Source organism: Mobula hypostoma, chromosome 17 (assembly GCF_963921235.1).
Source record: "Mobula hypostoma chromosome 17, sMobHyp1.1, whole genome shotgun sequence".
NCBI lineage: Eukaryota > Metazoa > Chordata > Chondrichthyes > Myliobatiformes > Myliobatidae > Mobula > Mobula hypostoma.
Window position 1 is genome coordinate 52774638 of NC_086113.1, and position 11703 is coordinate 52786340.

The window sequence follows — 11703 nt, forward strand, 5'->3', positions numbered from 1 at the left end:
GAGTATCTCAGAAATTGCTGAGCTTCTGGGATTGTCAAACAGAAGAGTCTCTGGACTTTTCAGAGAATGGTGCAGAAAAACATAAAACACCCAAGGAGCAGCAGTTCTGTGAGTGAAACTGCCTCATAATGAGAGAGGTCAGAGGAGAATGGCTAAGGGAAAGGTGACAGTAACTCAAATAACCACATGCTCCAACAGTGGTGTGCAGAAGGGCGTCTCTGAGAGTACACGACATCAAAACCTAAAGGGGGTGGGCTACAGCAGCAGAAGACTACACTAGGTTCCACTCCTGTACCTAATAGATGCTGAATGTACGTCATTAATCACGTAAGCAACATCACATGAAAGGCTACATTGAGAAAGTAAAAAAAAATCAGAAAGTGCTTTCAGTGTTGCACCTCTTGAAGAAACACAGTTGAAGAGCTTGCGCCTCCTCTGGTTGACTAGAGGAGAACAGCACTCTCAGCCTTTACACCGGAAGCTTCAAATACCATGGTCTACCCAGCTGAAAGTTTTTCTGGAGTTCACAGAGCACATGGTGTTTTGGTCGTGTTGCTTGTTTTTCTTGCCACCTTATTTTAGCACTTTCTTATACAGCACAGTTGTTTGTGCAAGAATGGGGTATATTGTAAATAGCATGCAGCACAGAATGTGCAAACAACAGGAATGGTAACGACGTACACAGTTATTCTGGGCTCTGCCAATCCTTTTGCAACTGCAGTGAATTACAGCTTTCCACAGGCAGTGTCTTCTGTTGCTTTTTATGGAGATGTTCTATATATAAATACTTGATACTTGGAGGTGGGAGAGGCAGAGAACGCATGACTGATATGACTTGCTACTGGTGCCAGTATGCAGAACAGCAGCTGGACTGCGTGGATAAATAAACTGCATCACAGAAAAATCTTTTATGTAGATCAGTGGTGAAGGGGAACTGCATTGTGCTTTGCATTTTGTTAAAGGGCGAAGAACAATAAAGAAAGTCTTTTTTTACTGCTTCTGTGATTGGCACTTACACTAGCATAGTCTTTAACATTACAGGTTCCTCAAATGTTCTGCCAACCATTTGTGATTTTGATTCTGGGTGGGACAAACAGTAAACTTGTTACACTCAGATGAAGGTATTGTTGAATGCTGCGTCACTGTATATCCTCTACAAAGACTGCAGACCTCACAGGGATGTTTGCACAATGATGATAAATAAGGAAGTATTTCTTCTGCCTTCCTCTCCTAAGCTCTTTCAATTTACTACCTTCTGCTATAACTACTGTGTAAGCATCTGAAATTCTTAGATATAGGTTTTTGCAGTAAGCAGAACTTAATTCATTTGGAAAGACAACGCTGTTCCAAAAGAAAAAATCTGACAAATATGTATTCTTTCCAGATGCTTAATGAAATGCTTAACTTTGGTGCCCTGTTTCAGCTCTAAACAAACTCTGAACAATGTATACATCCCCTTGAGCTTCCACATCTTAAACCAAGTTCACATTGTCTCAAATTCTCTAGCCAATCTCTAGTTTTACCACACAGTAATTTTAATTCAATCCATGGCCCATCTCCTGTTGTACACAACCAAATCTATCCACTGTTCTATGGAACTGGAATTATCTTCACTGCACACACCACAGAATCTCAAAAAGGCATCATCAACATCTTCACAGTCGGGGCAGATAATAAATTCACAAATGCTGACCACAGCCATATACCAATAACGGTTCCTTTAAAAAAAAACAAGCAGTCATAGAATCAGTCTCTTCAGTCTTCCTTCTCTGGCCTCTGGAATTTTCATTTTGAACATTTTTAGATTCTTCTCTCTCCCAACCTTCAAAATTTTCCTCAAAATTGTTTCTCATCAAATTAACTTTTTGGTTACCTTTCTCTAATCCAATTGCAGCACAATGAACCACGCTAATCTCTCTCCCTTGTAGACCAATGAAATGTTCTTTTACCCAAAGTATGCAGTACAAGAGTCCCTAGAGTTACCATACTGCAGATAAATTCCACATTGCACTGTACTACACCACCCCATATCTGGCTGACTAGATACTACATTGCACAGAGCTCATGGAAGGAGCACAGCAAAAAGTGAGAGGAAAGGGTTACAAGTATCTGGAGCAGAGAGTAAGTGAAACAAGAACAATGCAAAATGAAACTAGAAAATACTAGAAACAATCGCAGGCCAGACAACATTTGTTGAAAGGGAAATATGATGGATTCCAGTTAAGCAACACCCACAAAATGCTGGCGGCATCTATGGAAAAGAATAAACAGTCGATGTTTCAGGTCGAGACCCTGATGAAGGGTCTATTTTGATAGATGGATACTTTATTGATCCCAGAGGAAATCACAGGTTCACAATACCATTACAAGTGCACAGATAAATATTAGAAGAGAAGTAGAAAGAACAAAAAAGTAAGTTACCACAAACTGTCTAATGGCGGGGGGGGTCATCACTTCCCGGATACAGGTTGACTCCTTATAGAGCCTAATGGCCGAGGATAACGATGACCTCATATAGCACCCTTTGGAGCAGCGCAGTTGTCTTAGTCTATTACTTAAAATGCTCCTCAGTTTGGCCAAGGTGCCATGAAGAGGATGAGAAACATTGTCCAGGATTTTTCATAGAGTCCTTTGTTCTACCACAGCTTCCAGTGTCTAGTTTGACTCCTATAAAAGAGCCAGCCTTTCTGATCGGTTTATTGAGCCTGTTGGCATCACTCACGTTGATGCCCCCAGCACACCACTGCAAAGAAGATTGTACTGGCAACACAGACTGTGTGTGTTACTTTGGATTTACAGCATCTGCGGATTTTCTTGTGTCTGGTATTCTAGTTAGCTGAAGTTTCATGGAAATAGTTAAAAAGGTATTAAAAAAAACAAATTAACATATAACTGCACAACAAATTATGTATTTCAATGAAATACAGAACAAATTAGAACACCAACAATACTATGACAGTACTATAAAACTATGTATTAGTTCCCAATAGTTATCAACAGTGAGGTATGCTGCCACATACTTTTGATTGACTGTAAATGAACAAAATTAACACAGACACGTAGTGTAAATACAATGCCATGGATGACTGCATCCACCAAAACTTCATTTTCACTGTAACATTTAAGATGACTGTCAAATTCTTTGTAGATCCTAACTTGAAATAGTGAAATTGTTTTATTTTCATTCCAGGCTGTTTCTGGCATCTCCAAGCCTGAACGCTTGAAACTGCAGTGAGCAAAACGGTACTGAATGGTCATACTGCTTATTTCTCACCAACTTGCAGTGACAAAAATCACTGTTTTTTTTTAGAAACGCAAGTACATGCAACTGCTATTTAAAAACTGTTTGCTCCAGACACGGTGTAGTGTAACAGTCACAGAAGTGCACGTTTGATGCTAGTTTGAAACTATTTGGCAACAGTCTCCAGCCCCAATTAAGTGGCATAGTACATCAAACAAACAAAGAAAATCCCCACTATTTTCTCAATTAGTTTTCGTTCTTTAAAAGTTGTCCCAAATAAGCCGTTGCTCCAATTAACCGATGGCCCAATTGACTAGAATCTACTGTGATTAATGTTTCAGATCAAAGATCCTTCAGCAGAACTGGGAGTGAGATTTCTTTTTTAAAGAGGTAGTTTTGTCATACTTTATCTCCCTTTCCCAGTTTTGCTAAAGGACCTTGAAGTAAGGATCTTGAAGTGGAAATATTACTTCTTGTGGGGTTAAATTTACAGTACAATCCAAACCCTTGCATGAGGAATGTATTTTATTTCACTCTCATATAATTGATGTTTTTGGTCTTGTTAAAAAGACACAAGTGTCAACGTTCCCTTGCACCAATCATTGTCTCCTTGGTGCTGTACTCAATTCCACCTCAAACTTCCTTGCTGCTCCAGTTATCGTCGCTCATATCCCACCCGTTGCTCCAAATACAGCCTATTTACCCCCGTATACATCATACGCACATACCCCCTGACCTGCTGAGTGCTTTCAGCATATTGTTTTTATTTCAGATTTCTGACATTTGTGGTTTTCCCCACTTTCAAAAGCAGTACAATTATAACTTTCCTTCAGGGAACAATTCTTCATAATGCATACTTAACTCAGTTTATACTGCCAATCAAGTTTCAAATCATTATTATTACCCTAAATATTCCAACTCCAATCCTCCCAATACAGAAAAACACCAAGACCCAGGTTAGCAAGTTAACCCTTACTGCAGAGGCTTACTGCTTCACTTAACATGCAGTGTATCTGTCCAGTGCTTTCCCAATATTCAGATTCACAGTAAAATTCTTGTACAATAGATCCTGTTTCTTTCAAATTGGGGATGATATGTCTCCCCTCATTTTTATTGTGGCATCGTCCCTCTTCCTCCTCAGTTCTGAAGAAGGGTCTCGGCCTGAAATGTTGACTGTTTATTCATTTCCATAGATGCTGCCTGGCCTGCTGAGTTCCTCCAGCATTGTGTGTGCTGTTCTAGTGATACAAGTTGTGTTTCTGTGGCTGTCCTCACTGTGCTGTATTACAGGATAGAGAAAGAGGGTGAAAACCAGCACAAAGCACAGAGAATTGGTGTCACTTGGCTATCCTCCATGACAAGTATAATTAGTTACATGACATTTACTCATATTGGTTCTAGGCACAACTGGGAGATTCAATCATAAAACAACTGAAAATCTCACATTTATTATGTCTATGTACATTTGATCTATTGTGGGGAAATTCCCTTCTTCCTGGGTGCCCTTGGTAGCATTTTCTCAATTCCACGCATTTGAGTGATGCCACTCTCTGCTGGTTTAAAATATACCCAGCTTGTGCCAGGAATGTATGACGGGTGTTGTTGATGTGCGGAGCAGCAGCTGGTTGGGCACTTTAATTAATTTATTGTCAGCACATCAACAGGTCTAAAAATAACTGGAGGTTATTAAGGATCAATAGGAAGATAATACCATCACATGAGGAATCAAACAGAAAGTAATAAATTACACAGATTTCCCATTTTTATTTTACAGCAGCCTGTAATGACATGGAACAAATCAGGAATACTTTGCACAGCTCAATTTCAATTTTAGCCTATTAACTCTGGATTGCAGAAAATGCTACCAAGGGCACCTAGGAAAAAGGGAATTTCCCACAATGTGCAACCAACACGTATCCTGTAGCTGAAGCAGGAACTGTTACAATCAACTCATCAACATATATCTGTGATACACAACTTTTTAGGGGTATCAGATTCACAATCTAACCCTTTCTAAAGGTCACAAAAAATTCCTTTTATTTTGCCTGCACATAACTCTTTGGTCATATTAAAGGCACAAATGCCAATTCTCCCATTGCACCACTCACTGTCTCATTCCTGCACATTCAATGCCACACCATAGTTCCTTTTTGTTCCAGTTGCTGCCCCCACACTGGTCTGCTCACACCCTCAATGCCAAACAACGTTAACAGAAATGGGTGAGGCGGTGGTTGGCAGTTCTGCTGGCAACAAGAGTGAGAATTTTCTCCACCTGCCTGGGTGAGTGTATTCAAAGAATGCTCAAAGTCCTCAATACCATTCAGGACAAAACAATCTTGAATTATGCAAAACATTCACTCCCTGTGCCACTGGTACAAACACAGTTTGAGTGCATACCTTCTACAACATGCACAAAGGAAACTTGTCCCTTTTTTTGGTTAAGCTCATCTTCCAACTCCATGACTTCTACCACCTAGAAGGTCGAGAGCAGTAGATGGGAAAGCCACTAGCTGCGGGTTCCCTCCAGTTATACATGTTCTTGATTTGGAATTATCACTGTTCCTTCACTGCAGAAAGACAAAATCCTGGAACTTCTTTGTCATCATGAAGAACCTTCACCACAATCTCTGCAACAGTGTAAGAAGGAACTCTCCAACACAGCCACAAGGACAGTGGAAGATGTGCTGTAACTAATGGCCTTCCCAGCGACATCTGCATCCAACAAATGAACATCCGAAACAGCTTCCCTTCCTTTTAAATCCTTATATGGCAAATGTTTAAAAGTTTAGGTCTCAATAGTTTTTCCTTTAAAAGCACTGTAAAAAAAATTGAAATGTTTCCAAAAGTCAACTATAAGCCCAGTCAGACTAACGTAGAAATGTAATGCATATTTTATGGGCACATATAGCAATACAATTTACAAAAGTCCGTACTTCAACTTGCAGGCAAGAATAAAGGTGTTATCCTTCCAATTATTTCCTGCAGTTTTCTTCACCCTATTTTATGTAACCAATAACTTCACATTTCCATTCCATTAGACCTGCCCCTTCTCACCCACTCATCTTTCTGTTACCATTACAGATTCTTTTTATTCTCCATGACATTTAATTCCCTGTTTTGCTTTCTGCCCTTGTGCATATTGTCATTGAGTTATGGACTCAAAAAGATGATAGAATCACCCATTAAAGAACTTTAATTCTACAAATGTAATGCATAGGTTTGGACTACTAAGCTTTTGCTCTAGCCCACATCCAAGTTCTTTTTGGACTATTAATGAAGATAGGCAAGGTGAAGGGAGGGGGGGAGAGAGAAGAGGGGAGGGAAAGTGAATGTATATTCAATCACAGCCAAGAGAAAATCTGCAGATGCTGGAAATCCAAGCAATACACACAAAATGCTGGAGGAACATTTGCCAGGTAACATAGCCAATGAAAGGTGAAGTCGATTGTCCTTTGGTTGATCTCATTAAAGCATGGCAATTAATAACATCAAAAAAAAGTTTGAAAACGAAGCCACAGTTCAACCACCAAACACTTCTACCTTTTCAGGCACTTAAAAGTTGCATTCATTTTCACCTGGTATTGATAATGATTTAAACATCATTCTGAACTAACTCCACCTCAGCCTCTACTTAATGATTCTTCTTTATAAGGTTTCAAACTAACCAATGAAATGAAAAGCAACTTACTTTTAAATTATAGAAGGCACACTCAACTGTTTTTTTTTTGCCTTCAGTATATTAGGGAATAGCTATTGCTTTAACAATGTAACAGGAAGTATCTAAATCCTATCAGACTCCATAGTGCTTTTTTCTGAATGTTCTTTCCACATAATAACAACAAATCTATTGATTTATAACTTCGTGCAAGCAAAACATTGTAGTAGCAAGAGAGTAACATGTTCTCTCTCCTCATCCATTCATGCAAAATCTGTCCCTTTGGTAGCCTTTTCCCCCTTGTGTGCATTACAACAAACCAATCATTTTCCTCCTGTTTAAACACAGATTTAATAGTTCAGTGATTCTGTTACTGAATAATTGATCCAGGACTAATCCTATTCAAATCCCATTATACCAGTTTGACCATAGAAATTTACTTTAAATGAAATCTGGAAACAAAAAGCTAGCAATCAGACGATTCACCTAGTTCAACTAATGACTTTGAAGGGAAAAATACTGCTATCTTACGATTACTGAAAGATACTTTACTGTTGATCTGAAGTGGCATTTCAACCCTATTGAGGGGCAAATCAGGATGGGCGATAAATGCCAGTCACATACGCAACACCCACATGAGAAGAATTTATTGGAAAAAAAATAGGTTCCACATAAATTAGCATTTGAGTGGTTTGACTGGGCATTATCAATAGTAAACGTATGGTGCAGCATAGACACCAGTGTTACTGTGCTCCTTCTCTAAATGTGATGCAAGACTGAAGATAGGCAACAGCCCAGTACAAATTGTTCCTAGAAACAACAACAAATGCAGAGGATCTTGGTGTATGTGTCTACAAATCCCTGAGGCTAACAGGGCACAGAGATTAGGGGATTAAGATGATACAGGGTATATTTACTGAGCAGAAAGGTCATGAAAGAACCATGTGACTGTAATCTGGTAACAGTCAGTATTCTGTAAAGTTCTGATCACCACACTACAGCATTAGGGAGAATGCAGAGGAGATGATGACGGACATTTCCAGGGATAGAGAATTACAGTTACAAGGGAAGACGAGATCCTTGAAATAAGGTGAATGAAAGCATCAACTTCCTCTTGTTAGAGGGGTCAATAAACATCACAGATTTAAGTGACAGGAGAATTAGAGGGGGGGTTTAGGAAAAAGTGATTTGCTGAACTGAAAAGCAGGGCCTGGATCTCACTGCCTTAAAGGAGGACAAACGAAGAAGTGTTTGGCTGAGTGGTGTAAAGAGCTGTGAAGACACACGAGACTGCAGATCTGCACCAAAAAAAAACAAACTACTGGAGGGACTCAGTTCAGGGAGGATCAGTGGAGTGAAGTGGACAGTCGATGTTTCAGGTTGAATCCCGAGATCAGACTTAAAGAGCTGCAACCTATAATGCCGCAGAATGAGAGTTAGAAATTGGAAATAATTCGCCCACTCCAGATTCAGAAGGTAGGCCAAATAGCTTCCTTCCATTTTTATGATTCTTATTACATTCAGTGACCACTTCATTAGGTACCTCCTGTACCTAATTAAATTGGCCACTGAGAGCATGCTCATGGTCTTCTGCTGCTGTAGCCCATCCACTTCAAGGTTCAACATGTTGTGTTCAGAGGTGGTCTTCTACACTCCAACTGTTGTAACACGTGGCTATTTCAGTTATTGTCACCTTCCTGTCTGCTTGAACTAGTCTAGTTGTTCTCCTCTGACCTCTCTCATTAACAGGGCATTTTCACCCACAGATCTGCTGCTCACTGGAAGTATTTTGTCTCTCGCACCATTCCCTGTACACTTTAGAGACTGTTGTGCATGAAAACCCCAGGAAATCAGTAGTTTGAGATACTCAAACTACCCCGTTTGACTCCAACAGCATTCCAGGGTCAAAGTCACTTAGATCACATTTCTTCCTCATTCTGATGTTTGGTATGAACAACAACTGAACTTCTTGACCATGTCTGCAGGATTTTATGCAAGGAGTTGTTGCCGCCACATGACTGGGTGATTATATCAAGCAGGTGTACAGGCGTACCTAATAAAATGGCCACTGTGTGTATATGCAAGAATAATTTGCTTGTTTGGTACAAGATTACTTACCACTAGCATGGCCAATGTTTATTGGCCATCTGTAACTACACTGGAGAGGATGAGAGTGAGCCACCTACAACTGACTGGTTGCCAGGTCATTTCCGAGTCAGCCAAACGGGATGAGTGGATCTGAGTTACACTTACCTCAAGTCCAGGGAAAGGCGGCCGATGATTTTTCTAAAGAATGTTAGTGAACCTGTCAATGCTGTTATACAAGAGAAAACAGACACTGTACTCTGGAGCAAACAGAGAGAAGGAAATAGTTTAATGCAGGAATTTTGGATCGAGGGTAGATAATTAAAATGGAGAAGATCAAGAGTCTAGTGTTAGAGGTGTACAACAAATACCTCAGATGGTTTCAGATTTGGATGACAAAACTGAGTACTACCATCAGGGAGAAGGTACAGGGAACTGAAGACCCATACTCAATGGCTATGGAACAGCTTCTTCCCCACCACAATCAGATTTCCAAATAGTCATAGTCATACTTTACTGATCCCGGGGGAAATTGGTTTTCGTTACAGTTGCACCATAAATAATAAATAGTAATAGAACCATAAATAGTTAAATAGTAATATGTAAATTATGAAATAAGTCCAGGACCAGCCTATTGGCTCAGGGTGTCTGACCCTCCAAGGGAGGAGTTGTAAAGTTTGATGGCCACAGGCAGGAATGACTTCCTATGACGCTCTGTGTTGCATCTCGGTGGAATGAGTCTCTGGCTGATTGTACTCCTGTGTCCAACCAGTATATTATGTAGTGGATGGGAGACATTGTCCAAGATGGCATGCAACTTAGACAGCATCCTCTTTTCAGACACCACCAGAGAGTTCGGTTCCATCCCCACAACATCACTGGCCTTACGAATGAGTTTGTTGATTCTGTTGGTGTCTGCTACCCTCAGCCTGCTGCCCCAGCACACAACAGCAAACATGATCGCACTGGCCGCTATAGACTTGTAGAACATCCTCAGCATCGTCCGACAGATGTTAAAGGACCTCAGTCTCCTCAGGAAATAGAGACAGTTCTGACTCTTCTTGTAGACAGCCTCAGTGTTCTTTGACCAGTCCAGTTTATTGTCAATTCGTATCCCCAGGTATTTGTAATCCTCCACCATGTCCACACTGACCCCCTGGATGGAAACAGGGGTCACCGGTGCCTTAGCTCTCCTCAGGTCTACCACCAGCTCCTTAGTCTTTTTCACATTAAGCTGCAGATAATTCTGCTCACACCATGTGACAAAGTTTCCTACCGTAGCCCTGTACTCAGCCTCATCTCCCTTGCTGATGCATCCAACTATGGCAGAGTCATCCGAAAAGTTCTGAAGATGACAAGACTCTGTGCAGCAGTTGAAGTCCAAGGTGTAAATGGTGAAGAGAAAGAGAGACAAGACAGTCCCCTGTGGAGCCCCAGTGCTGCTGATCACTCTGTCGGACACATAGTGTTGCAAGCACACGTACTGTGGTCTGCCAGTCAGGTAATCAAGAATCCATGACAGCAGGAAAGCATCCACCTGCATCACTGTCAGCTTCTCCCCCAGCAGAGCAGGGTGGATGCTGTTGAATGCACTGGAGAAATCAAAAAACATGACCCTCGCAGTGCTCGCTGGCTTGTCCAGGTGGGCGTAGACACAGTTCAGCAGGTAGACGATGGCATCCTCAACTCCTAGTCGGGGCTGGTAGGTAAACTGGAGGGGATCTAAGTGTGGCCTGACCATAGGCCGGAGCAGCTCCAGAACAAGTCTCTCCAGGGTCTTCATGATGTGGGAGGTCAACGCCACCGGTCTGTAGTCATTGAGGCCGCTGGGGCGTGGTGTCTTCGGCACAGGGACGAGGCAGGACGTCTTCCACAGTACAGGAACCCTCCGGAGCCTCAGGCTCAGGTTGAATACATGGCGAAGTACTCCACATAGCTGAGGGGCACAGGCTTTGAGCACCCTGGTACTGACACCATCTGGTCCTGCAGCCTTGCTTGGGTTGAGACATTTCAGCTGTCTTCTCACCTATTCAGCTGTGAAGCCCACCGTGGTGGTATCGTGTGGGGAAAGGGTATAGTCATGAGAGCAAGGTGGGGACTGTGAGGAGGGGTGGGAGGGGAGAGTGGAATATGTGTTGGTTGGGGGCCGACAACAGATGGCTCATGTGGGGGATGGGCAAGGGCCACAATGTCAAATCTGTTAAAGAACAGGTTAAGTCCACACTGCCTTCAGCTCCTCTGTTGCTAGTTTGCCGGAACCCAGTGATGGTCCTCATCCCCCTCCAGACCTCTCTCATGTTGTTCAGCTGCAGTTTCCACTCCAAGTCTCCTCCTGTACCTGTCTTTAGCCTCCCTGATCCTGGCTTTCAGGTCCCTCTGTATTACCCTCAGCTCCTCCCTATTTCCATCTCTAAACGCCCTCTTTTTAGCGTCCAGGATGTCCTTAATGTCCTTTGTCACCCATGGCTTGTTATTTGAATAACAAAGGACAGTTCTTGTCGGAACATTGCAGTCTACACAGAAGTTAATGTAATCAGTGATGCACTCTGTGAGCCCATCAATATCCTCTCCATGTGGCTCACAGAGTGCCTGCCAGTCTGTCACCTCAAAACAACCCTGGAGCATCTCATAAGCCTCCTCCGACCATTTTCTCACTGTCCTCGGGGTTGCAGGTTTACTCTTCACCAGAGGCACGTAGCAGGGTTTTAGATGCACCAGGTTG

The 11703-nt window shown here is 41.9% G+C and overlaps 1 protein-coding gene and 1 long non-coding RNA gene across 5 annotated transcripts in view; one reads left to right on the top strand and one right to left on the bottom strand.

The window, feature by feature from the left end:
- Positions 1 to 11703, bottom strand: part of LOC134358030 (adenylyl cyclase-associated protein 2-like) — a 199508-nt gene that overhangs the window by 79050 nt on the left and 108755 nt on the right. The gene's annotated exons all lie outside the window — the stretch shown is intronic.
- Positions 7759 to 11703, top strand: part of LOC134358032 (uncharacterized) — a 152512-nt gene continuing 148567 nt past the window's right edge. For 2 of the 3 annotated variants that reach the window (XR_010020778.1, XR_010020779.1), the window contains exon 1: positions 7759 to 8372. This is a non-coding gene — a long non-coding RNA (uncharacterized LOC134358032). The remainder of the gene's footprint in view (positions 8373 to 11703) is intronic. The other variant, XR_010020780.1, reaches the window with a different exon arrangement.